This window comes from Emydura macquarii, unplaced genomic scaffold (genome assembly GCF_026122565.2).
Source record: "Emydura macquarii macquarii isolate MOO-44397 ecotype Brisbane River unplaced genomic scaffold, CSIRO-AGI_Emac_v2 contig_3305, whole genome shotgun sequence".
Taxonomy (NCBI): Eukaryota; Metazoa; Chordata; order Testudines; family Chelidae; genus Emydura; species Emydura macquarii.
Genome location: NW_027133442.1, coordinates 4,518,389 through 4,546,189, shown reverse-complemented (window position 1 = coordinate 4,546,189; position 27,801 = coordinate 4,518,389). Strand labels below are relative to the sequence as shown.

Here is a 27,801-nt window from a genome sequence, read left to right as displayed (position 1 = left end):
CAGACCTCCTCCCGGCCCGTGTAGACGCAACCCAGCAAGCACTCCTCTTGGCACAGCTGACGTCATTCAGGGAGGTGGTGCCGCTATGCCAGCTTCCCCCTCCCCAGCAGGCTCTGCCAGCACAACTGTACCAGCAAAGCCTCTGTAGTGTAGACAGACCCTTTGTAGACGTTCCCTTTGGGAATCTAGCCCTGAGTGGCTTCCCAAGGCCCACCCAGAGCAGAGAACTGGAGCCAGGTCTCCGGGTTCCTTGGCCAGCGCCCCAGTCACAGGCCCACCCGTCCCCTCCAGAGCCCTTTCTGAGTGGCATTATTGGAAGGGGGTGCCCATGGAAATGCCTAGCCTGGCCCTCAGCCATCCACAAGAACACAGCGGATCAGCTGTATGGCATCCAAAGTGGCAGGCAGCCCAGCAGCTTTCCAGGGCTGTTTCCAGCATGCTGCCACTAGCTACACAGTTTTGGAAACGTAGCCAAGAAGGGACGCAGCCTGCCAGCCTCTGAAAGGGAGCACAGCTCCCGGCCGAGCTCCTTCAGCACGGCGAGCGTTGGGGCAGAAAGTCAGCAGCAACAGGAGACGTTTCCAGTTATTACAAGAACAACAGAGGGCAGGGAGGGAAAGGAAGATACGCTGTACACAGACGGGTCATATCCTCAGCTGGTGTCAATCCGCATAGCTTCCCCTGAAATGAGTAGAGCAGATCTCCAGTTGATGTAAATCAGCACAGCTGCACTGAAGGGAACGGATTTGAGGATCTGGCTCATCACACTAGCTAGCTGCACCGTGCCCTGGTCTCTGCTCAGTGACCTTGCTCCTACAAACCCCAGGTGCACACAGGCGCGGGGCAGGCACCGCAGCTGCTGCAGCGGGGCACACTTGCTGTTGTGCACAGGGCCATGAAATGTAAACAGTTGAGCGATGGGGCTGAGCCACATCCAAGGCAAATGAAGAGCCACGTCTGGCCGCTTTGGCAATCCCCTGCAGCAGCAGTTCAACTCAAGAAGGTTTTATTGAATGTTGATTCTGATTCATTAACGGCCTGACACAGAAAGGAAATTCAATCCCGCTTAGGAAGGAGAAGACATGTGACATTCAGTCGCCCTAACCCTGACTCTGAACTTCCTGGCATTTGGGAGCCTTTTGACATTGTTTACATTCGTTTGTGCTCTGAATCGGGGTTGTCAAAGCTGCTTAGGAGCTTTGGGTGTCCCATTCCCATTCATCAGAGACAGCGGTGAGAGTCTCAGCCTTTCCATAAATCCCCCACCTAAGCAACCAGCTGGTAATTGGTTTTTGTCAAATTCCCTACAACTACCCAGAGTGTATACAAATCCCTCAGGGACATTATAAGGCATCAGAGGAGAGCAATATTTTTTAAAATACAATTCAAGGAAAACCACATTTAAAAAACAATTTTTACTTCTACGGGGGAGGGGGAAGAACCCTAGTTTGCCCTAAAAGAAACAGTATAAAAAAACCATCACAAAAACAAACACCACAAACCAGAAAGTCTAACTGCAGCACATGGGGTCTGGAGCTCTCTCAACCCTCCGCCTTATCATCCCCCCCAATGCCTCCTCTAACTCTCTACTCTTCTCTTTGCAGCCAAGCTCTGTTAACTTGCTCTTTTCTGATAAAGGACCTTTAATGCTCATTTGCATCAAGCCACAGGCATCCTCTCTTTTGTAAGAATCAACACACACACACACACACACGATAAGATTGTAAAGCACAAACCACCAATTTAATCAAAACATCAGGTACCTCAGAGTTCAAAAATAAATGGGTAGTCAGTGCACAGCTTTTAAGAGAGGATTGCATGCACTTCAAGAAGCCCCACTTTAAAGTCTGCATGGAGAGCTAGAAGACTGGGTGGGGAAGGATAGGATGCTATCATGAAGAACATTTAATGATTCTCTAGAGCCCAGGTGCCTACCTCTGATTGCAATACACATTTAGATACAAGCAGCTTGATGAAACAATTGTCATTGTGCAGTGATCTGCATCGAATACCACAGAAATGAATGAGCCAATTGGTGACTACAGAATCCGTTAGGAAACGTGCTGCCTGAATGATACATTTTGCTATAGCAGGTATTTTATTACAGGAGGGTCCTGCAGGAAAAAAAGGATTTAAAAAAGGAGAAATAGATTTTGATGCATTTTTTAATTCAATAGGGGTCCCTGTCTCTTTGGGGTATTAAAGGAGTTTCATATCATACCTGCAATCCATTTTTTACCCTCTGAGAACTAGTTTTACTGCTGATCTGTAATGCAAATGTTTGCTCCCCTCCAATACAATTAAATCGATTTTCTATCTGCCTTTTCCAGTGAGCTGCAGCTCAAACTAGCTACTTCCAGACTACAACGTTCCAGGGAATAGACCAGCTTGGGCCTGAATTCAAGTTCTTTACTCTATGTTAGAAGGGCTTTGCCCAGGAGCTTGAGTGGTACATACACTTTCCTTCCAGGCAATACAGCCTCAGTGCAGCCACTCCTACAGCCTCATGCTCTCCTTAAGAGTAGGGGAAATTCCCAAAGGGCAGGAATAGTTTAGGATTGACGCAATATGCCCACCACCACTCCCCGGGTTTGATCTAGCCACATCCCAGCTTGCATAGTCTGTATTGCTCATGCAACCCAAATTCCATTTGAGTTGAAGTCAATTAGCACTTTGGGAGACAAAATTCCCAAGATCAGGCCCCAGGGATGTTTATGATCTCATTCTCTGTGCGTCAGCATCGTAGCTACATTATCTCACAGGCAGATAATATCCGCTCTCCCTCCACACATGGGCCCGGCACAGTTTTATCTCCCTACCATGCAGGGGAGAGGGATAGGAACTGTTTATGGATCTCTCATAAATCTGGGCAAGGAAAATGGTTTCGTACAGCTGAATACATCTAAAACAAAAACCCATATTCTGTTTTTCAGAGCTGTTTCCTAATTTAAAACCATGCCTGCAGAATATAGCACTGTACATATGATAAAAAGAAAAAGGTAATTTATTTGACACACTCAGACTTCCAGCAGCTGAGAATCTGGCCCAATTGTATTTTTAAACAAGGAAAACAGCTAAGATGGTCTCTAGCCCAGCTCTTTGTACATTCATCGCACTGTGATATTTTTAGACACATACCTCTTCTGACATCTCAGCTGTGCACAGACAGTGGAAAAGTAATCACTTGTGCTGGTAAGCCCATGGTTTGTACTGTATGATGCAACAGAACGCAGAGCGGCTGTGTGTCATCTGGACAAGCTGAAAAAGAAAAGATCTGGAGTGAAAATCTGGTTTTGAATCATGTCTTCATTTTTAAAGGGGCCAGATACTATGACTCTGTAGAGTGGAATCTAGATGTTAGATCAGTATTCTAATAGCACGTAGAGGTCTCATCCAAGATCAGGGTCTCATCTTGATAGACTCTGTGCAAACATATAGTGAGAGACCATCCCTCCTCTGAAGAATTCATAATCTAAATCAACAAGACAGGCACAGGGCGGGAAGGGAAACAGAGATATAGAGAGGAAGAGATTTGCCCAAATCCACCCAGCAAGTCAGTGGCAGAGCCAGGATTAGAACTCAGGTCTTGTGAGTCCTGGTCAGATGACTCCAATATCATGGCGACTAAAGCTACTTTTCTTTGCTTGAATGGCTACACTCTGCAAAGGAGAGTGAGTATCATTATTCCCATTTTAAGATGAGGCAACCAGCTGTGCCTTGTTCCTCCTAATGAATCAGCATGGTAAAAATGGAAATATAAATTAGAAATTTGGTTGGTGTTTTTAGGATGCCAGAGTCTGGCTCCCTAAAGACACCTGTTATAGGCGGAGTGGCAGTGTGACCTGCAGGTAGGCAGGTATAGCACAAGGGCCTATGTACTGTTTGCCATTCCAGACCTCAGTTCTCCAGCAGCCTCCCTGGATTCAGCTCCTTCCCAGAGATCCTGCAGCAGCTTCATTACATTTTAAAAATGAAGTTTTTAATTAATTAAATATGCAAATAAAACAATCAATCACTCAAGCTGGCTAGCAGCACCAGCTTCATTTACTGCAGGTCATCTGTGAACCAAGGTGACCTCTGAGGCAAAGCCACCCAGGAGAGTCCAAGGGCTACCCTATCGAAGGCTAAAGAGAGACGTGCAAAATCCCACTAAGCCCTTAGCAGAGCAGACTGCCTCACAAGGGGGAAGAGTGCCAGCTTCTTTTAAGGAAAGCTTTGCCCAGTAAGTTTCCTCGGAGCCTTTTGGACACTCTTGGTTCCAGTAGCCTTTGAGAGGACAAGATTTCTGCAAGTTTTCACTGCTCATTTTCACCTCAGAGAAACTTTTGGCCATTGCAGCTACAAGGACAATTGACCTGACTGTCGCAGCTGGCTGGCTTCAGTACAAACACCTTGCGACAGGAATGTGCTGACCCCGGAGGGCATTCGCCTTTGAGAGCAGCCCATCAAAACCAGGCCCTCAACCCCACAGGGAGAAGTGGTCCCAAAACGAATGAGACAAAGCGGTCAGTCCATGACAAGGGCTTAATTTCCAACTGCCCAACTCGCTCGAGTGAGCGCGACACGGTGAGGAGGGCAGCTGTGTAACTCGCTGCCTTAGCCTCACGTTCATCATAACAGCCAAAGAGTCCGGAAAGAATTCCAAGGGTGTGACATCCCCACAACTGTGGGGGCCACTGAGCGCCATCAGCCTAAACCCCTCAAATGCCTCCGTGGGGAGCTGGGCGCCTAACTCACTCAAGGGTGTTTGGAAATCCCACTCTCTGCATCTTTTGGGGCCTAGATACCTTTGTACATTTGCCCATAGGACCTAAGACCTATTTTCAAAAGTGAAAATAGAACGTAGGGATAACATTTTTAAAGGCTCCTAAGTCAGTTAGGAGTGACTTAGGAGCCTTTGAAAATGTTACCCCTAAGTCCTATTGGGGTAACCCCTAATGTTACCCCTGAGTCCATTACACCACTGAGTTAGTTGAACAAAATGCCTTAAATGATCTGGGCTCCCATCTCTTACGTAGCTTTCTGTTCTGAACAGTGCTGGTCTGTCAGCATTACTAGCTGCTCTTAGTTGAGAGAGGGGGGACGTCAGATATGGCCTTACTCCAAAGTCTGGAGTCCTGAAGGACCCAGAGGCAAGAACTTCCCAGTATTGGGCTGAAGAAACCCCTGCTAGTATGACAGACACTCTCCACTCTTTCTTTGGGTTTACTTTCTCTGTGACTCATTTTGGAAGACTCTCCTGCCCTGGCACACCCTGTGACCTATTGTTAGTGAGACCTGGGGAAAAGCAGGAGAGCTGAGGTGGACCAAGAGCCCTTCCTCTTTGGTACAATCCAATGGAGGCTTCCGCCAGCTTGTCACCTGATTTGAACAACCGGCCCCACAGTTCTAGACTGGAGGGTCGCGAAGCATCAAACTGGAATGTTTTGCCACCCGCGAGGCAGAGTCAGGTATCCCGAATCCTGTCCAGGCCTCAGATATTTCTGCTAGAGAGAGACCTTTTGTGTCCAAAATGCTTCATGTGCTCAAAGGACTGTTTGAAAATTATTTATAAACCCGGCTTGTAACAAACCCGATTTAATATTCCCCTTAATGAAGACTCTGTTCCTTTCTTCTTCTCTTTACCCCTAAGGAGCAGATAATAATGTTTGTTCATGGAAAAATACATTTGAAGGGATCATTGCAATGGAATCATATGCACATCTGTTCTTAACAGGTTTCAGCTGAAACTACTGAAAATATACATAGGTCTACTTATGTGGAACAACTTAAATATGATAAGATTACAATTTGGAGGATAACAATGTGTTTAGTTATGGAAAAAGTAAGCCCTTTCTAAACTTTCTTTCCACATACAATCATAACTTTTTACCACATATGTTGTCAAGGGGACAACATTTGTTGAGGATTAAAAAGATCCCAGCATTGCAAGATTACTTGCAAACAAACTCAAGATGTTCTAATTTTTTCCCCACTAGCATTTAACTCCTGCATTACTATGTAATTACGAGTGATAGCCAGCCCTTCCATTACTCAGAATCAGCAAAGAGGACGCTCGGAGTAGCCCCATTTGGTGTTTAAGTGTGCTCTAGATGCAGTATCACTTGGCTTGTGTTTGCGATGGCAATGGCAGTTGTGGAGGCAATGTGGTTGTGATCGGGGGAAGAAGGTTCCAAGACATTTCTCTTCCAGTGTGCATTGATTCCCCCCAATTATGTGCTAACGTTTGCTTTTGTATTCACAGGCAGAACTTGGCAGTGGACAATAAAACAGCACAACAGGAAGCAGCAGTATTAAAAATGTGCCATCAGAGACCATAAGTTAAAATTGGCATCTGACAAACCCTTTAAGGAAACTTCACATTGTCAGTGGGTTTCTCATTTCCCACTACACCCTGCTGTGGATATTCACCTGTTTTATTAAATCAAAATGTTCCTATTTAACAAGTTGCATGGTGGAAAACGATAGTGAACGACCGTTTCATTATAACTGGATTTGTGGAGCAAAGCAAATACAGCATAGCTTGTACTTTCATTCAGGGATATTTTTAATTCCCCTTTTTTACATTAACATGTTATGGTGATTGTGTGTTTCAAGGCAACTGTGCAAGCCAATTTTAAGTAGCTACCCACTACTTTCATTTATATACAAAATGCCATGCCCCTGTCCTAAATTGCTTTGTAGGAAAACTTTGGAGGTGTAAAATCTCTGAGAGCCCATTCACACAGGCACTGTTGGAAAAGAAGGCAAGTAACAATGTGTCTTGGGAACCGTGGCCTCCAAGTCCTGAACTGTCATTTGCCAGAGTTCTACTATGCAAGGCAGACACAGTCTTTCAGGCATGGTATCACCAGCGCCGAGAGGAGGCTCTGCTGGCTCCATCGCCCTGCATTGGGCCATGACTGATTTGTGATCCTGACGCCATCCCTGATTGATGGTGCCTGCCAAATTCACAGCCTCCTCGTGCAGCTTCTTCCGTTCCACTCGTTAACCTACAGACGACAAGGGTTTCCCCATATCGCTCTCTGAAAAGTTTGCTGTTGAATTTTAGGTTCATTTATTCCTCCTTGCTCTGCCTTTGTTGACAATAAGACTAACTGGTCCCTGTTCTCTCAGTAACAGCCCCTTATGGATTGATAGGCAGTGACTGAGTCTCCTCTCAGTATTCTTTTGTCTGGACTTAATCTGGTGAGCTCTTCGGGCCCAGTTCTCATTTCCAGTGCTCAGAGCGGGTGGGGAGCTGCTAGCCACTGGATGGGCTAGAGCAGCCTTTTGTTCCACTGGCAGTGGCTCTTAGGAGCTATAGTGGCAGCTGAGAATAGCCCAGCGGTGCTCTATCTCCATGCCACCTTCCTCCAGAGCCGCACCCCCGAAATGCATCCAGGGCTAAGTCGTTGTCAGGTCTTGGTCCCCAGATATTAGAGAGACAAGGTGGGTGAGATACTGTCTTTTATTGGACCAACTTCTGTCAGTGGGATGTTGGCCCAATGAAAGACATTACCGCACCCACCTTGTCTCTCCAATGCTAAGGGCTGTCATGGGGCAGGGATGGATGTGTCATACACCCAACGTCGCCAAATCTGCACCATCCAGGAAACTCCGCACACGGGGCTTTTCCCTGAGTGAGAAGATTGAGTGATTGGCCCTTGCGCTGTTAGAAAGCCAGAGGGAGCATCTAGCCAAAATCTTCCTGCACGACTTTTGCTTTGCCACTTCTTCTATGTTTTGGTGACAATCTCCATTTCTGGACTCTTTTCCAGGTCTATTGCAGAGCAGCAGTCATAACGCTCTAGGCCAGGTCTAACTAGTGCCAACCAGAGAAGGACAGTAATTGTCAACAATATAAAGCATTTGCTTTATGTTGTATCTAGCTGCAAAAATAGATCAGTGCTTCCCAATAAAACAAATACAAAGAAAGACCTTCTAAAATGACTTCTAATATGGGGCGCCTCCATTTCTGGCGGTCCATCATGAGTGGATCTGGGGACACTAGGGTAATGGAGAGTAGCAAGGGATATTTAACTTGGATAAATATAAGGTGAAACATATTGGCTAAAATACTGGAGTCCGGATTTCCTATTCCAGATGGATCCTGCAAGTTCAAAGCTTTTTTGGAAAAAGACTTCAGAGTCCTTGTGGACAGATTTCAGCAGTTAATAAAGCAAATGCAATGCTGAAGTGCATTAGGGGAGGTAAGGGTTCTCCGTCGCCACCCCTCCACTTCGGCCACCCTCTCTGTCACGAATGACTCCAAGACCCTCTTGTCCAGCAATCCAGTGCAGTTTATTTACAGTGCGCAGTCCCACCACCTTCTTAACACATACAGTTTGGTTCGCTGTCTCAGGAGCCTTTGCAGCCAGGCAGGTAGAGCCTCTACTCCCCTACCACTCTCTAGCTTCTCCTTCCTTCTAATTCCCTCAGCTGGGTCTGTTTATAGCCCCTGGTTAATCAAGCACATAGCTCTTTCCCTTCCCCCAATCAGATGCAAGGCTTCCCAGCCAGCTCCAATGGGGCTCTCTCAATTGGGGCTGGCGTGACAGAGGGCTGGCTAAGGGATTACTGCCCAGCACTCTGTTACAGGGAGAAAAAGGTAAAATATAATACATCAACTATGATAATGACATGTACTTTGAAGACATCCCCTCACTTATCTGGACCAATGCGTACAGATTTGATTACCTCATGGTAAGAAAGCTGTTGCTAACATTGAAATAGCCAAGCAAAGGGCAACAAGAATAAGCAGAAGTTTGTTGGGAAATGTGTATATGAGAAGAGATGACAAAAGTGAGGATTATTTGCCATAAAAAGGAGAACTGGAGAAAGACATGATGAAGGGATTCCAAAGGGTAAAGGACAGAATGACAATTGATCAGTTTATTCCTTTTTTGTGCTGTCCCCAAATATGAAAAATATGCAAATGGATGAAATAAAAGAGCAGTAAAAACCAGAGCAGTATAAAGGAAATGCTTCACCCATAGCAGAACTACCCTGTGGAATTCATTCCCGCTAGAGGTGACTTGGACACACGCTGCAGAGCGGCTTGCAAGAGGACCACATGACTTCATGCCCACTAACAACAGCGCTCGCTGTCCAAGCTCTGACAACAAAATCTCATTCTGACCTTCCTCCACGTCCCCATCCAGTCCACGATCATAGGATTATTTGTATTTACCATTTATAGCGCAGCAGCTTCACAACCAGATCTGGCCCCATTCTGCAGGTGCTGTACAGACATATAATAAATGACAGCCCCTGCCCCACAGAGCTTTCAATGTTATCTGAACAGATTCGGTTTCTTTTCCCACTTTCCTCTCCGGTGTGTACACAGCACTGAGAGTCTAGAAGGATAAAGCCTGCTCTGCTATAGTAAATCTTTTCTTCTTATTGTTTTTGACTCGATAGTCACTCCTTAGCTAGCTTAGTTCACTTTGTGGCAGTACTCTGTACCTTGCAGTACTCTGTATAAAGCAATACATCACCATAAGCAGTGAGCTGCTCTCAGACAGAGTCAATCTGAAACTCCCCAGAAAGCCCAGGGGAAGTCCCTGGATTACTGCTCCCTGCCCTCAGTGGTTGCTGAGCCCCTTTTCAAGCAACAAGAGTTCCCTGGTCCACCCCGTTTTACTATCCCTTCCTTCAAAGGCTCTGTGTCCTCATCCCCTTTCTCAGAGAGCACTTCCAAGAGAGCTGCAGATGCAAAGTGACCCCTTCTCCCACGGCTGAGTGCATTGCCCTACTCCTCACCCAGCCCCGTCCTTGGGAGATCAGAGCACCAGCTCAGATCTGTCTGTGACAGCTTCTTGTGCTGGTTCGGGACTACGTTTCCCTCTGGACTTCTGCTGGCTCCATTAATAGCCTGGGACTTGGCCTTCTCCTTGGTAGATTGATGGGACCCAATGATCAGCGAAATGGGCACCAAGAGTGGACATTTCCCTCCTCTGGAGCACGGAAGTAGACTTTACACTCAGACACTCACACATGTGACTCCTTTCTTTTTTCACAGGGCAAATATTTACACAAACGTTGGAGGTCATTGAGAAGGGCAGTTTTCCAATGCGTCACGACCATTTGCAGTCTGAGCACATTTTCATTGCCAGTGCCTCGTTCCTTAACCCAACACAGGCCCTTTCCATACTGCCAGCCCCATAGCTACATAGGACAGTGATTCTCAAGCAGGGATTCTTTCAGGGGGTAGGTCAACTCCTCTAGGTATTTGCCTAGTTTTACAACAGGCCACATAAAAAGCACTAGCGAAATCAGCACAAACTAAAATTTCATATAGACAATGACATGTTCACACTGCACTATGTACTGTTTCACTGTTTCTCTCACTGAGGATTGTGACTCCCAAGGGGGTCACGGGATGGATTTCGGTGGGTCGCAAGTGCAGGGCCAGTGTTAAGGGGTGGCAAGCAGGGAAATAACCCAGGACCCTGTGAAGCTAAGTTACATGCTTCAGTCATGGCTTAATCCCCAGGGCGAAGCCCAGGCCCCACCACCTGGGGCTGAATTCAGACTCCTGAAAGGGGTACAGTCAACTGGAAAGGCTGAGAACCACTGGTATAGGACATACCAGTACACTGCTTGTTGTCCACCCTCCACTGGCTTTAATAAGAGAAGACACTGACCACAGGCTTGGCAGGATACATTTAACGTACAGTAAGTAAAACAAGCAAAAAACCCAAAATAAAACAGCTCTATAAACAGACCACAGATCAGAGCACAGTGGAATTGGACATCATGCACTACAGGAAAGGGAGAAAACATATCAAGTTACACAAAGTATCATCCAGATTTTTGGTTTGGCCTTGGTTTAACCATCAGCCGTGGGGAAGTAGGCCCTGAATTCTAGTGATGAATCTTCGTTTCCAGCTTTGCACAATTCAGAGACTCCCAGTGGCTGCAGAGACACCACCTGGCTCAGCTGATGGGGTGCAGAGGGGCTTCGTAGCAGCTGAAATCCCAGCGGGAGGGGGGGTCCTAAATGGCACAACCTACCCCATTCCTGGAGTGCCGAGGAGTACCCATCAGCCAGCAGCCCTTTCCCACAGAGAGCCATGGCCGGAGCAGGAGGATCCAGGGCCCTTGGGAGGCACAAGAACTGGGAGTGCGCCTTCTTCCACCATCTCCACCCTCCCTTTGTGAAGCGGTGTAGGGTCAGGCACAAGCAAGCCTGGGAACACGCCTGCTTCATTGCAAACAGCCCTGTTACAAGAACACACTAGGATTTGAGACCAAACAGAGAAGAGCCCTGCTGAGACTGAGGTTTACAGCTGCTTCTGAGGCCCAGGAAATGGAAGTTGAGTAGGTTGCTTCACAGCCAACCATGGCGGTACACAGGCAAGATCCCCAGCGTGAGATATTCCAGGTGCCCAAAGTTACCCTGGCACAAGGAGGCGACCTGCAGAATTCTCTTCCCAAGTGCGATTGGCTGGTGACTGGTGAATGCTGGAACTAGGGTCGAGAGTCTCCTCTGCCAAAGGGCATCAGCAATGACTGTGCCTTCCCCCACTCGTTCACACACTAATTGTTGGCTCTGCTTGCATGCTCTTCCGGACAGGGATGGCGTGGTTTGCACAGAGCCCCTTTCTGGACGCTAAGCAAGGAGAGGCTGAGCCATTCCTGCTCATCAGGACTGCTTCTGTGAGCTTCCACGTGCAGGGAGGCTCCTTGCACAACCTGCTCGCCCACATAGGCGGATAGCACTTGGGCCTGATGTTTACACAGAGCCTGGCCCCATGCAGCCCTGGTCCCACGCAGGACACGTAGGAGCTACCAGAGCACCTGTATCAGTGGTTGCATCAGGCTGGAGGTTTGAGTGTTCTTAGCTGCCAGCCATGCTGCATGTCCAAGAACACCCCACTTCCACAGCCCACCTCCTTGCAATGGGAGCCATTCCTCCCCTGGAGACAGGGTGGAGCTGTGTTGCATACTGCTTACTGAGAACCCGGGTGCCAAAATGGATACTCTCCAGCTACACTTTGTCCTGTCAGGGGTGTTCCTGGATGATCTAGGCCATGAGGGAATCCTGGCTGCTCTTATAGCTTCAGCCAGTAATTCCTGACAGTTCAGGGCAGGAAACCGCCCTCCATCAGCCGGAGATCGCATGTGCATTGACTTTCTAACACACAGCGTCCCGGTAAGCGTTGGTGATTCAGACCCCGCGTCTCTGATAGACCTCTGCGTGACAGAGCTACCACTATGTTGGTAGAAATCTCAGCAAATGGGCATCTCCCAAGGCCTGGATAACCAACGCTACAGGATAGAGCTGGGGTCACAGTCAGGTTTCTGTCTTTATTCCCTGAATGCCTATTCACGGACTCCAGGCAGGGTTGCACCTGCACACAGCATGGCTGAATGTGGTGCACAGGGTACAAAAACAAGTGCTCGTCTGCAGGCTCTCATGTAGAGAAACTGCTGCCCCGATGGGCTGGCCTGCTGGCTGAACAGAAGATTTGCACTGCTCAGCTTGTTTTGATTTTGCAGCCCCTTTCAAACCCTTTCCGGAAGCGTCTTTTTCGGCACTGCGGCAAGGAAACATTTTTAGTTGCTCCAAAACAAACTCCCTCAGCTGGGCTCGTTTGGAGTTTCTCTGTGTGCAAGAATGCAGTAAAAGTCTTCCACAAGCACCTGGCTAGCACAGGACAACAAGGGGTGCTCCACTACCGTTCATGGGCTGATCAATGGGGGCACGGCTAACAAGGGGCTCCTTGCCACCTCCTGACCACCTGACATCCCCACACAAAGACCCATAGTGGCTCTCTTCTCTGACCTAACACAGCAGAGAAGTTCTCTTTCCTCCTGTGTTTTCACACACACGGCCTGAAAGTCCATTTCCAGGCCCTGGCTCATCCTGGCTGCAATAACACAGACTGCTGCCGACACGCCCCACTGTGTTGTAAAATGTTGTGAAACAGGTCAAGTTAGGATACAGCCGACTCGCTGATGCTAACCAGAACTCCTCGGGCAATCAGCCAAAGGACACCTAGCTTTGTACTCTGTTAAAAGTATTCTGCCTACCTTGTAGCTGGCTCAACGTTGCAGTCACTGAAATAATATAATGCAACATTTCTCCAGTGGATACGAAGGGGATCCCTATAATTTTCAGTCAGCGGGACACATGGTTCATCTCAAAAAGATGGCTTGTGGTTCAGGGCAGGAGCACTTAAAATGTATTCAGCTTATGCAGATCTTAATAGCCACTTCAGAGTCCCAGCTCTCAGAGAGTACAAACAGTTTGATCTCACTCAGCAGAAAGATCAGGCTAAGTAGGATGCTCTTTAGACAGTGCCCAAAGCTACAACTGGATGTGCAGTTGTTATGACATTTTTTGTGACTCAGATTTGTCCTTTTAATGTTTAAATACTCATTTTCTTTTAAACTATTAAAACCTAAAAATATCTATTAACTTAGTTTTGTTTTCATGTCGCAACAAAATGTGTTATGTGTCCAGCTTGACTTGCAGATTCTAGAGATACCGCAGAGATTTTGTGTGGATAAGAATTATTGTAGTTAGGTGCTGATGACCAGGAATCAGGATGTAATTTACCAACAGTGCTAGGCCTTGTAAAAGGGGGGAAATATTAGATCTGGTCAAAAATTGTCTATCAAAATGTGTTCCAGTGGAACATCGGATTTTTGTCCAAATGGATACTTCAGCGGGAAATGTCGGTTTTCAATTTATAGTTTTTTCCTCTAGAATGTGAAAACAGAAAAATTTTGCAGTTTACAGCAACTGAAAACTGGAGATTTTTGGCCAACCTCCCCAAACATTATGATTTTTAGCTGAAATTTTGCAGTTTTTCAGTTCCTGAAAAACATGTTTGGTTTGATAATTGGTACAATTATCTCCATATAATTGGTACAATTTGCTATGGAGCAAGCCAGAACCTGGAATAAGATTTTTTTTTCCTCCCTTTCACATCCAAATTAGAAAATTAATGGACCCTCTCAAAGTCTCCCCTTCTCCAACAGTGTATTTACCTTTTCTATGCAGTAAGGGCTACCCTAATAATGATAAAAACCATGGGCACCTCTACAAAGCCTCCTTCGGTCACTCTCCCTCACTCTATAGCATCTGTGCCTCTAAGCAGCCCCGCTGATTTCAGTGAGACAACTCTCACGATAATAGACAAGTCAGCATGAGTAACAGGGGTGGACTCTGGGCCGATGAATTCCAGTCTGAATGACTTTGGGATACTTAGTCCAGCTCTAATCTTGCATGAACATTTTCTGCAGCCCATAGTTAGTGAGTTCAAGCCATTACAGAGTGGTTTTAAGAACTTCACTTTTTTCTCAATCTAAGAAGGTTAGGTCATAAATAAACAAACTAAAATAATAGATTCATAGATTCCAAGGCCTGAAGGAACGATTGTCATCATCTACCTGAGCTCCCATGTAGCACTGGCCAGAAGACTTTCCCAAAGCAGAGCTTTTAGAAAAAAACATCCAAAGCTTGATTTAAAAATGGTCAGGGATGGCGAATCCACCACGACCCTTGGTAAATTGTTCCACTGGTGAAATACTCTCACCATTAAACATTTTACACCTTGATTCCTGTCTGAATTTATCTAGCTTCAACTTCCAGCCATTGGATCATGTTGTACCTTTCTCGGCTCCATTGAAGGGCCCATTATTAAATATATGTTCCCTGCATAGATACGTCTAGACCAGGGGTCGGCAACCTGTGGCACACGTGTGTGCCAAACGTGGCACGGGAGATGATTTTGAGAGGCACTCACACTCACGCTGGGCCCACATCATGTGGGAGAGGGGCAGTGGGGAAGGGGCAGGGCTGGAAGGGGGGAGCGGCTGCCACACAGGCGCTGCTTGGGGCTGGGAGTGGCTCCTGACCAGGGCGCTGTGCCCATGTCACGTGGGAGAGGAATGGGAGGGGAAGGGAGGAAGAAAGACTTGGCACATCACGTCCGAAAGGTTGTGGACCCCTGTTCTAGGCTGTAATCATCATCCCTTAACATTCTCAAGCAAAATAGATTGACTGAGTCTGTCACTATAATAAGGTGTGTTTTCTAATCCGTTAATCCTTCTCTTGGCTCTTCTCTGAACCCTCTCCAATTTATCAACATCTTTCTTCAATCGTGGCCACCAGGACTGGAGACAGCATTCCAGCAGCGGTCACACCAGTGCCAAATAGAAAGGTAAAATAACCTCTCCGCTGCTTCTTGAGATTCTCCTGTTTATACATACCAGGATTGCATTAGCCAGTTTGGCCACAACTTCACACTGGGCGCTCACGTTCAGCTGATTATTCACCATGACCCTCAAGTCTTTTTCAGAGTCCCTACTTCCCTGGATAGAGTCCCCCATCCTGCAAGCGTGCGTCTGACATTCTTTGTTCCCAGATTTATGCATTTACATTTAGCTATATTAAAGCACATTGTTCATTTGCACTCAGTTTACCCCACAATCCAGATCACTTTGAATCGGTGACCTGTCCTCTTCATCACTTACCACGCCCTCAATTTTTGTGTCGTCTACAAACTTGATCAGGGATGATTTTATGTTTTCTTCCAGGTCATTTATAAAAATGTTAAATAGCGTAGGGCCAAGAACCGATACCTGCAGGACCACACTGGAAACACACCAACTCAATGATGACACAATTATGTTTTAAGAACTATCAGTTACCCAGTTTCTAATCTTTTAACATGTGCCATATAAATTTTATATTGCTCTAGTCTTTTTTAATCAAAATGTCATGTTGTATCAAGTCAGATGCCTGACAGAAGTCTGTCTATTATGTCAACGTTACCTTTACCAACCAAACTGTAATCTCGTAAAAAAAAAAAAAAAAAAAAGTTAGATAGGATCTATTTTTCATAAATCCATGATCTGAATTAATTACATTACCCTCCATTTGTTTTTGGTTAATTGAGTCCCAATTTAGCTGCTGTATTATCTTGCCTGGGATTGATGTCAGGCTGATAGGACCTATAACAACCCAAGTCATCCCATTTAACATATTGACATAACATTTGCTTCTTTCCGATCTTTTAGAACTTCCCCAAAGCACCAGGACTTATTTAAAATCAACATTAACGGTCCAGACAGCACCTCAGCCAGCTCTTTCAAAACTCTTTGGATGCAAATATCCAGACTTGCTGATTTGAAAATGGCTGACGTTAGAGGATGTTAAAGAGGAGACACTAGATATACTAGTCTAGGGGAATGGAAAGAGTGTCATCACCATATGATGAGACTACATCATCTGTTTTTCCACAAATAGAGAACAGAAATCTCACGTGATGTATAACAGAAGTTACAGAAGCATGAATTGCACATGATCATTGCCATTGCAGAGGCATCCACTCAGTGCTCGATAGGCGAATGGAGACATTGTAAAGGCAGCAAAGGCCGAGATTCTCAAAGGTATTTATTTAGGTACCTCACTCCCATTGATCCCCTAAATACCCCTGAGGATCTGGTCCAAAGTTTACAGAGCTTCTACTAGATCTGCTTGGGGGGAAGGGGTCTCCCTCTTGGCTCATCTAACAGGACTGCTGCTAGCAGCACAGGAAGCATTAAAAGTTTAACAGAGAAGGAGTCATGACAATATAATTTGCCTGTCCATGCAGGGAACAAGCATTAGCTCCTCTGCCTACCATTTACGGTCCACCAAGGTCCCATGTTGGATCTCAGCAGCACTAACCAGCAGGGCTCACACAGTCCAGTCCAGTTTTTGGATGGGGTCCCTACTAATTAGACACATATGGTCCTGGCCACTTGTTGGCAGATACCGCGTTTCCTCTAGAAATCCCAGTTGGGGCTAAATCCAAAGCCCTTCAGTTCTCTGGCCATGAGACTGGCTTCCAACCCCTCCTCATACAACACAACTGCGCTCCCCTGAATCCAAGGGAAAAATCTCTCTCTGGCCCAAGGACTGTGAAGAAAAACTTGGAAATCTGAACCAAGTGCAACCGATTATCTGAGTCTGTAAATAGCCTAAAACAGTCTGTAAGGTGTAGAGCACTCCATGTGCTTACCATGTAACTTACCAGACCACCTTTAAACATCGCTACTGTTAATTATTTCACCACTGATGATTTCAGCAGAAGCTTTTAGCTAATGTCTATACACCACAAATCCAAAACCCGTCTCCTAGCCTGCCCAGCTGCTAGAAACCACCAGCTCTGCCCAGTCAGCTTCTATGCCAACACTGAAACCTGCAGCCCATTGAAAATCACCTTTTCGGAAAAGTATTTGCTTTGCTCTTTGGATAAACTGGTCCTAAGCATGGTGTGTGCGTGTGAGCAACAATCAAAAATATCTCAGGCTACAGCATGCTTTAACAGAAGTGCAGTAAGAATTGCAATATTTACACCAACCCATAAAAATGAAGTCACACCTCATATTAAGAGCCCGTTTGAGTTGTATTTCAGGCTGAGAGTAGCTCCCTTGATGGCTGCAAGACAACTCATAAAGGGCCACTCCATGTGAGTAAAGAGTGGCACAATTAGACCCTAAGAGACGATGAAAGAGATCAAGACAAACACGTGTTAGACAAAGGAGAGAGTGAGTGGAGTTTAAATTGGCTCTAAAAGGCTGACCAAAAAGGGAAGCCAAGAGGCAGTTCTTGTCTGCAGCTGGCCTCCTGCCACTCAGCTCCAACCCCATGCTATCAAGGCGCTGTGATTAAAACGTAGCAGATGCAGTGTTCTCTCACCTCGAAAAGCCTCGCTTTACTCCTTTTCGCAACAGCAACACCTTCTCATTGTCACAGACCATTCTACAGGGAGCTCAACATGCTAGAGAAGATTGGAGCCTTTTAAAGATTATTTCCCTGTTCACATAACGTCTGGCAGTTCAACATCTTTAGCTCAAACACACAGAATTTGCCGACCGAGAAAATGAAATAATCCACAAAAGATGATTCAGTTGTGACTTTCTGATCAGAACCAACGCCCTCAAACTATTGGCCCTGAGCGTGGAAAATATTGCTCCATGCTTCAGATTTTGGTTCCACATTAGGTCCATCAGTTCACCCGAAAGGTGGCGAGGTCGCGGCCCAGGGAAGATGACTCCTTTGACCAGACCAGGTACAGCGAAGGAAGTGGAATGAAAAGGAGACCCTCTCTTCCACCCACAGTGTAACCCGCTATGGCTGCAGAGCCCTTGTCTCACTTCACATCTAATCTAGTTCTAATCAGTGTAACCTGTTATGGCTTTGCTGGTCACAAAGACCTAGCTAAGTGCTAGTATCTGGCAGGCTAAAATCCTGGCCCTGCTGAAGTCCCGGAGAGTTTTGCCATTGACATCAACAGAGCCAGGATGTCACCCCCAGTAACTTTGTTTTGTTTCCCATTTTATTTCTAATTTCACAGATTAATGTAGTAACGACAAGGAAGTCCTGTCCTTTGAAAATGCTGTTTGGCTGTTCGTTTCTGCCTCCCTGCCGGCGTCTATCCCCATGCAAAGAACAGAATGGTAGAAGAATGTATGTGATCATACAGCCTCTGATGGGAGCCTCCTGCACCCCCTGCCCCTGCTGCGCATTGTGAAGGGCCGGCCCAATGCACCCGTCTTCCCAGGCCAGGGGGTGAGGCCACCCGGTCCGAGTCGGCGTCGGGCTGCAGGGCTGGAGCAGGAGAGGAAAGCACTGTGCAGTGGGTAAGTGTGGAGATGGTGGTGTGTTCCCCTCTCCCCCCTGCAGGTACAGCCCCCCCCCCGGGCAACTGGGGGGCAGCGCCGTCTTGTGGGAGCCGGGGACCTCTCCTGCCCTGCACAGGGGGTGGGAGAGTGCGTGAGGCCTGGGCAGGCCAGAGACCCATGGTGCACCACTGATTTCACCTCACTCCCTCAAGCTCCTGGGACATTCGTCTGGTCTTTGAAAGACCTCACCCCATCTTTTAACCGCTCCCAATGTCACCCTACCCTGCGGCCGCGAGTCCCTGGGCAGCAGGCTAAGCAGAGAGGGAAAGGCTGAGGGAAGGCCCTGTCACCCCTTGAGGTGGCTCATCACTCCTGGGGCAACCGGAGGCGTGTAGGGAACTTACCCTCATGCTGCACATGCTGTTCCGACTGGCAGGGACATTCGTGCAGGGGGTTCACCTGGAAGTGGGTTGCCAGGGGCGTCACCTTGCTACCTGGGGCACTAAAGAAACCCTGCAAATAACACATTGTCCAGGATCCAGCAGGGGCCAGGGCTGGGGAGTGAAGGAAGAGTTTCCCCCTCCACCGTCTCAGCGGCACACACTGCTACTGCTGCGTGGGGTAGGAACAGAGAAGTCCCTCTCTGGAGCAGCCTCCAGCCCCTGTCTCTGATCCAGTGTGCCATTGTTTATGCCTCCTGCCCATCTCTGGCCCCTCTGATGAAGAAGGCTGCCGTTTGTTCCTGCAGAGTCTGCCCCACACAGGCCATGGGTCAGGGTCAGGGTGACTGAAGGTTGTGGCCACGTCACCACCTGCGATCCAGACTGCAGGTGCTGCCATTGCTGCCCCATCCCCATCACATCCAGCTGTCTCTCAAATGCCCCTTTGAAGCAGGGAGGGATTAGTACCCCAGGTACAAGCTTACCAATGAACATCTGTGACCCCTCAGTTCTCCAACGTGGGCTGCCTTTTACACTGCTTTTCTGTGAGAGCTACCATGCCTGGTCTGCTCACACCCAGCCTCCATCATGTAAATTACTCCCCGTTATACCGCAAGGGTTCGAGAGCCAGCCACCCTGGAATTACACTTCAGAGCAACACCAGCAAATTCCCAGTCCCAGACTTTCCCTCAGAAATGTGTGTCTTGCACTGTCCAGCTCTCTCCTGGACAACACAAGCTCCTATAAAGTCATCATTTTATTAATAGAAAGTGACATGCACAAATCCTGTTATCCCAAACGGAGATTCCCAAACACTTTAATTCAAACACACTGATCTAGAGAAAACAATCAAACAAGTTGATTAATTACAGAAGGATAGATTTTAATTGATTACAAGTAATGAGGCACAAAAGTCAAAATTGGTTACAAAAAAATAAAAGTAAATCACAACTAATGCCTAACTTAACAGGCTAAGTGAATTCAAAGCAAAGTGTCTCTCACCATATATTTTAGCAATCTTACTGGCTGAATCTTTCAGTCAGGATACCTCCACCCAGTCCAGAGTTGTTTCCTTTGTTCTTCAAAGTGTTGTCAATGCCATGAGATGAGAGAAAGGAGGAATAATCTGGGGACATCTGCTCTCCTTTCTTATAGCTCTTTTACGTCTTTGAAAATCATCTCCCGCTGAGGATCAGGAGAAGGAAAGTCTGTGTAGATGGGAACCCTCAGCCCTTTCTTTGTCAAGATGTTTCTTTTCCATCCACATCCTATTTCCTAACACTGAATGGACAGCCGCCTGATTAAATGGCCATTTGATTTTGCTGACGCCTGGCCGAGGTGCCAGCTAGCCTTTTGTCTCAGGGGAACTGGTTTGTGGCAACTCCCCCCAGATTTGGAACATGTCTAGTAAACCATGCAGAGGAATCCTATAACTTTACATACAGGGTAGTCACATATATTTTACCAGGACAATAATGATCAGCACATTATGAGTTTTCAAATGATACCTCACAAGGCATACTTTGTACAAAATGTATCATGGTTTTGTAAAAGCGGTGAATATAGGGCACAGAGATCTGCGATGCAGACAGACCAAGTGATCTGCCCAGGATCACCCACGAAATCTATGGCACAGCCAAGAACTGAATCCAGATTTCCTGAGCCCGAGTCCACAAGACCAACCCCTCCATCAGCACCCTCTCTAGTTCAGCAGCCACCCCCTGCACAACACAAGTTCTCACCACCACCCTATCCCACAATCCTTTGCAGGACATAGTCTCCAATTCTGTTCCTCTGGCACCTTTCATCTGCACTAATAAACCCTTGCTGCCCTGCCAGAGCTATGCCATACAGAGATCAGGCCCCACATGTTTCCCTATCACAGTTGGCATGTTTATCTTCCTTGACAATTTGAGCTATCAAAGACTGTCCCAGGAGGGTCAGCAAAGGACTTCCCTTCTCTCCCCACCCCCGGGAGAGCTCGATCCTGTAGCATGCAGCAGGGTTTGTGCTGCTCCCAAGCTGTTGCGCAAGGGGAGGAAGAGGAGGAGAGGTGAAGTCTGAAATCTGCAAGATCTGGCCATGGATCAGACTCCGCTGATTCCAAAGAGAGGAAATAAGCGCAGAATAACTAGAAAGAGGCCGGTGGTGGCAGAACAGAATCCAGAGCACGCGCACGCCTGGTCAGTGCTTCTGACTCAGTGACCCCAATAGCACCGAGATCATCCAAAATCCTTTTCCAGCCGGGAGGCCAGGAAAAAAGAGTGATCACTTCCCCCCGCCCGCAAAATGCAGCCCCCTCAACCTCCAAATAATCATCTGCCATATCAGTCACCGCCACATCACCAAAAGGCTCAGAACAAAGAGGCCTATTGCATTTGATGCGATGATAAAGTGCACGCAGCTTGCTGCCATTAATTTAGCATTTTATTTCGTGACCTGAATGACATCACGTTGCCCCAAGGACAATTCCTCTAGCAGAACTCCAATTTGGCTTAATGCACGATGAAGTTTTAAACACTTCTTCCCTGCTTCTCCCCACTCTCTCCCTGCACCCCCACTCCAGTTCATAAAAATGATTCATTTGAGTGTTTTAATCATTTTTGCTGATCCCAGACAGAACTGAGCGAGGTAGTTTCTGAAAACCCTGCTAATCCCCTTCAGCCATAACATCGGCACTGATGCACTGTCGTGCTGTACTATATTCATTCCAGGGCTCTTTGGAGGAAAATTAGTGTGTTGGCATGTTAATCTCATTGAACTCTAGGGACTGTAGTTTGATTCCTGGACCTGCCAAATGGGTCAGGAATGACTGATTCAAACAGTGCTCTTTCCAGAGTTTCTCCATTTTAAAAAGTCAGGCCAGAAGACTGCGAACCTCAGACAAATACAGGGAACGTTTTTTGGCATTTTGACCCAATTTGGATTCTAGCCCACATCACTGTGGAGAAACGCCAGGGCTTTAAATCCATGAAGTCCTTCTTTTGTGAGCATTAGGATTTCCTGCCAAGGCATAAAACAACATGTAGTCAAGAAAAGATTATCTTTTCAAAAGTTAACTTGAGGCAGAGAAACTTAGTTTTGAGATTGAAAGGAAATCTACACTCTGCTGATAGGGTGGAGTTCACAATTTGCTTAATGGTCTACACTTCAGGAGACTTTTAAAAATAATTTGTGTTTGCATGAAAAAAAATAGTTTACAATAAGTGCAGAATAGAAGCCCATGATCCAGAAACCACACGCTGCTCCTAAAAAACTGCAGTTCTTCTTTATCTTTGTTAATAGACTGGATATGTATTGCAGCAAAACAAAAACACATATGCTGGTTTGTCAGGTCTCCCAAAAACTCAATCACCCAAATCATGCCTTTATTCATTTATTTGTATTGCGGTTAGCACCTGCAGCCTCCTAGGTGCTGTCTGCCATGGACAGGAAGATACGGGCCCTGACCGAAAGACTGTGCAATCTAAAAAAATCTAAAATCTGTGCAATCTAAAAAAAAGACAAGTAACAGGAATGGGGAAGCGAAAAGACATAAGTAAAACCATTCTGACTGGTGTACATAGAGGTCCAAAAGAAAGCTGTTCTTACTAACTTCATATCTCTTACAGAATGTTTGGTTTTCCAATGATCCACTTAAGAGAGCCAGAATTATACTGGAGAGGTTTCTGGACGGTTCTGATCAAAACGCATTGCCTCAATTTCTGGCAGCCCCGTTTGTAGGTGCTTGGTGCCTTGGAAATTCAGGCCTTGGTGTCGCAAGCTGGGCACCCAAAATGAGGGGAACCATGAACATTTTGGCCATCATGTCTTAAAGTTTGCATGAGCATCAAGATGGATGTAAATTCTGCTGCTGTCCTGCTCCCAGCTTCCCCTCTGCTGCACCCTACTTCCTGCCTGCCAATGTCACGGGGTGATTGTCTTGCAGAGAACTCTGTGACTACAGCATGGAGAGCAAATTCCCAACCTCTCTGCAGCTCCAGAATTCCAGTCTGAAAAGAGAGAGGGATGATAGAGTGGAGAAAGGAAAATTACTTTCTTTTGTGTAGCCAGAGCTGGCACAACCCCGGGGAAGGCTGCCGCTTGAAAGAAGTTTCCACTGCACCATTAGCCTCAGGTGCCAATGTGTACAGTGCCAGTCCCCATGACATCTGTGACCCCAAGGTCAGGGTAGGCTGCAAAAGGAGACCAGATTCTCCCAGCACTGGTGGGTGGCACTGAAGTCAGACTTCCCAGACAGCCACAAATGGTGCTTCTGATTCCCCACACTGGTTACCAAGAAGCCAAAATAAAAATATACACAGCCCCCTTTACTGCCTTTCAATCTCTGGCTCCCAATCAGCCACTAGGTCCTGTAAAGAGATCAGCTATTTAAAACTCTATGCTCTTTACCAAAAAGGTTTCTCCTGACCCCAAAGGGTCAGCCACAGTACCAGATCAATATAAGCTTGGATCTTAAATACACGCTGCCAGCCAATCCTTTAGTAACTAAAGCTAAAGGTTTATTATAAAAAGAAAGAAAAAAACTATAAGAGAAATGTTAAAGGATTAAAGCAATCGGACAAATACAATTGATTAGAAAGTCCATAGATATCAGGTTTCTAATAGAATTGTGGAGTTTGCAGGCTTGTATAGTTCCTTTGGTATACATCAAGTACTTGGATGGGTCTCAATCCTTTCTTTCACAGCTTCAGTTCAGTTGTAGATGAGTTGATCCAGAGGTAGGCTGAAGACTGAAGACAAAATGGATGTGGGGCAGCTGCCTTTTATGGCCTTTGCCATGCTGCTTGTGGAAATTTACAGGAATAAGATGGAGTTCAGGGTCACAAGAGTGACTGGTGACTCATCAGGTTTATCCCTGGCTTCTCCCCCTGGCCCATTGTACCTGTGAATTTCTTAATGGGCCATTAAGCAGGTTAGTGCTGCAGCCATCCTGTCTGGGGTGTCGCCCAGACAGCACAATTTGAAATACAGAGATATCAAACATATCCATAACTTCCATTACACATATAACACGTGAACATAAACATCATCATCTTACTTAGCACATTATAGCCTTTCTAACAGTACCTGACATGGCATATCTCACATGAATAATTATGATTCTGACGTATTGATGTTAAAAAATATAAGAAATGCCCCTGCCCCCCCCAATCCAGCTAGCATGACAACATCTAAGCTGCGTGATCTTTGCTGAGAGCTCTCGCTGATGACCTGGGGCATGCTCAGAATTCAGTAGCTCTCAGCTATGAGGAGCCTGGCCCAAAGGCCTGGTGGGTATGGAACTGGAGCAAGCATGGCTTTGGGTGCTTCCCAGCTGTGTTTTCAAGAACTTCTCTGGTGGTCTGAACCCAGTGAAGGTGAGAGCAATGACTCTAACCTCTGAAGCAGTGGCCAAACCTTACAGTCAACATCACACCAAACCGTGGGAAAAGATCCCACACTCCATGCTGCCAAGTTGAAAATCCATTTGCACCACATCCCTCTTGAACCTGTGGTGTCTGAGAGCACGCCTGCTATGCCAGGATCCAGGGCCATGGCGGCTACACAGGAAATCCTCTCAAGGCTCTTCTGAGACCCTTGGCCCAGAAAGCAGGGGGGTAGTTACCTTTGGTTTTATGGGTGCTGTGCCCAATGGCCACATCCATCCACTTTATGGTGAGAGCAGCAGGGAAGCAACCACATCTGTGGATTTGAAGCCACCCAGCTTCCAAAAGTGAGATGCGAGCCGATTGACATTCCCATTAGATGAAACCAGATCAACACTGAAGAGAGGCAGGTTGCTCTGTGCACAGAAAGTCGTGAGCTTCCTGCATTTGGGTAGCTATCCCTCAAAATATCCTTCCTGGCCTTTCCTCCCAGAACATTCTGTCGGTCACGTCAGCTGGGCGAGGGGAGCTTCCGGGAGGCCCTTTTTGACCTGCCCAAACTGTGATATGAAACTGTCACTATGGTTCATTAAGTAAATGCCACAGTCTCAGATGCTGCAACTGTACTCAGCTTTTAGCTGCAAAGGGCTTGAATGTGTGTTTTTGGTGAAGTCTGCAGCCTTCTTTGTGGACAAAGGTTTGTTGGTTGTGGCATTCCTGTACATTTGCATAGGCCTTTAGCCACGGATGGCTACATTATTGTTGAACTCCTCAGACATTCTCCCTTCTCAAAGCCAAGCTCAACACCGTGACTCTACAATGCCAGCAAATCCTGCTGGCCCAGGATACAGGGGGTAAATCAGGATTGGAATTGGAGTCGGCTGCATTTACCTCGAATGGATGCTCTTTGGGGCAGGGGCCATCTCTGTTCTGTGTCTCTGCGGCGCCCAGCCTCCTAGGCACTATGGCAATACAAATCAGAGAGGGTAACAATGGCAGCACGTAGCGTTAATCTTCATGGCACTGACCAGCCCCAGCTGTCCCATGTTAAGTCGCTGACCTTGAGAAGCACACGAGCCGCTGATATCGCAGTGAGTGCACCACAGGAGAAAGCCCAGATGAGAGTGAGTCTCTGGAACCGCGCGAGGCAGCAGGTGAAAGTGTTATGCACACCACTGAACTCGCTTCTGCAAGGCTTGCTGGTTTTTATTTTCATAACGTTGACTCATTCTTTCCTACAGAAAGTCACTTCATCCCATGAGCCATGTTCACACAAACCTCGCCAGTTCAAACAGCTACCGGCTGCACGTTGGTCATGCTGGCCGGGGGGAGTGTGGGGGGACTCTGAAGCAAAGCGGAAGGCGTGCAGCGGCTATGCAGAATCGTCTTCCAGCTCCCGGCTCCGTGGGAGCAAGGTTGCAACCTGGGCTCTGGCCAAGCCGACGTTCTGGCAGTGCTTGTCCAGAAGTCGCCCATAAAATCTTTTCTGCTGCCTTAGCTAACTCGCTAATGCTGCCTCGGAGGGCGGGAGGGGGAGGGGGGGAGGACATACAGGGGTAGCAGCTGGGAAGATGCTTATTGAGCTATCCAAGGCAAAACGTGACCACTTCTAATAACAGCCACTGTCCACACAGAGCGTTCCATGTTGAATACAGGCAACAGCCTCAATGGGATGGGGAAAGGGTTGGGGCCTGGGCTCCTAACTCCGAATTAGAGCCTGTGGGTCTGGCAGGGAGCACATGTATGCTTACCTCCCTGCCTACAGCCCGGGGGGGAGGAGTGGGGTTGACAGCTCCGCTCCTCAGGCACATGGAACTTTTTACCCCTGGGTAAAGGAAGCAGAGCTGCCGGGGGGGCCAGAGTAGGTCCTGAGGGTGGAACAATCTCCCACAGGAACGAGGGGCAATCCCAAACCTAACCACCTTCCACTCTCAGTGCAAGGTGACCTTCGCTAACGCCGGCTCAGCAGCGCATGGACATTCAAAACAACACACAAATCAAAGCCCTACCAAAGCAAAACATGGCCTTATGCTCGCGGTCCTCCCCTGGGGAGAAAATGAGAAAGAGGTGAAACCATATGTGACAGGTGTTCGTCACAACACTTAATATGTGCTGGCAGGTGCTCAGATACTACAGTGGAGAGGGTGGGCTAAGCACCCGTAGACAATAAAAAGAATAGAAGAAGTGGAGATCTGTACACAGAATAATATAATGGAAAAACATACATTTTGAGGGGATCTACCACAGGAAGGGATAAGATCTGAGGCACTGCCTGCCAGCTGGCGTGGCTTAGAGCAGCCCCTAGACGGCTCTAACATACACATGGCCAGGAATAGCTGGGCAGAGAGTGAGGAGAGCAATAACTGCCCTGCTCTGCAGAACAGAGCTTGGCCCCAGCATTTTCTGGCCCTTTGTCTTCCTTTGTTTTGAGTTAATTTGAGCACTAACTTTCTGCTGTGACCCTATGAGGAAAACCAGACTTGGCTCACTCAACAACTCCAGCAGTGACTTTGGTGAACTCTTCTAGAGCAAAAATTCACCTTTCGATTGGGACAAGACATGGAAAAATCTTAGCCCAAAAGATGAGGTAGATCAAATGAGAATAATGGGGAAATGGGGTCTTCACTGGAAACTGGAGCTTATCTTAACAATTCATGTGCAATGCTTGAATGTGCTGCATTACAGACAGTATCATTTTTTGAGGTTGGCACTCAATTGTTCACATATTTTAGATGAGCTGCTTCAATGACTTGAATGGAAGGCAAATCTTGGGAGTAAATGTAAAAGCCGGGACTACGTGGCACATTGGATTAGTTTTTTTCACTACTGACCAATTGGGTTCAAATCTTGCTTAAATTCCACATGCTCATGATTTTGCCGGCCTCACTGAAGTCCCTGGTGAACATTGCTTCATTTTATAAAAATCACCATTCATCCTGACTGGAAATCTTTGTTCAGGAGGGTTGCAGACCAACAAACACACCGTACATCACCAGATATGTACAGCAACTGTCTTTTGCAAATCATGTTTAAGTTCTGGCTCTGCCATTGATGACTGATCGAAATTTAGTGCACTTTTAATATCTTGTATTACAGCTTTGTGCACAGTGGATGAGCCTCTTATAACTGTAACATATGTTGGAGATTAACAAAACTAGTTTGGCATGGCAGAAAGATAAAAATATAGAGCACATACCAAATTCACTCTCTGATCCATATCAGTTTCCAGATAACTCACACACAATGTGCTTATGGTACAGATAATTACACTGTTGTTGGTAATTTACAGCTGCTGTATATCTAACAAACAAACAAGCTGAATCCTGTTATGCATATGCCTCTTGCAAGAGCTGTAAACCTGCAATCCTTTATGTCACTAATAT

General features: G+C 46.8%; 1 long non-coding RNA gene across 1 annotated transcript in view; it reads right to left on the bottom strand.

The window, feature by feature from the left end:
• Positions 1-27,801, bottom strand: part of LOC137143186 (uncharacterized) — a 112,593-nt gene that overhangs the window by 4,073 nt on the left and 80,719 nt on the right. The window contains exon 3 of the long non-coding RNA XR_010917119.1: positions 3,139-3,258. This is a non-coding gene — a long non-coding RNA (uncharacterized lncRNA). The remainder of the gene's footprint in view (positions 1-3,138; positions 3,259-27,801) is intronic.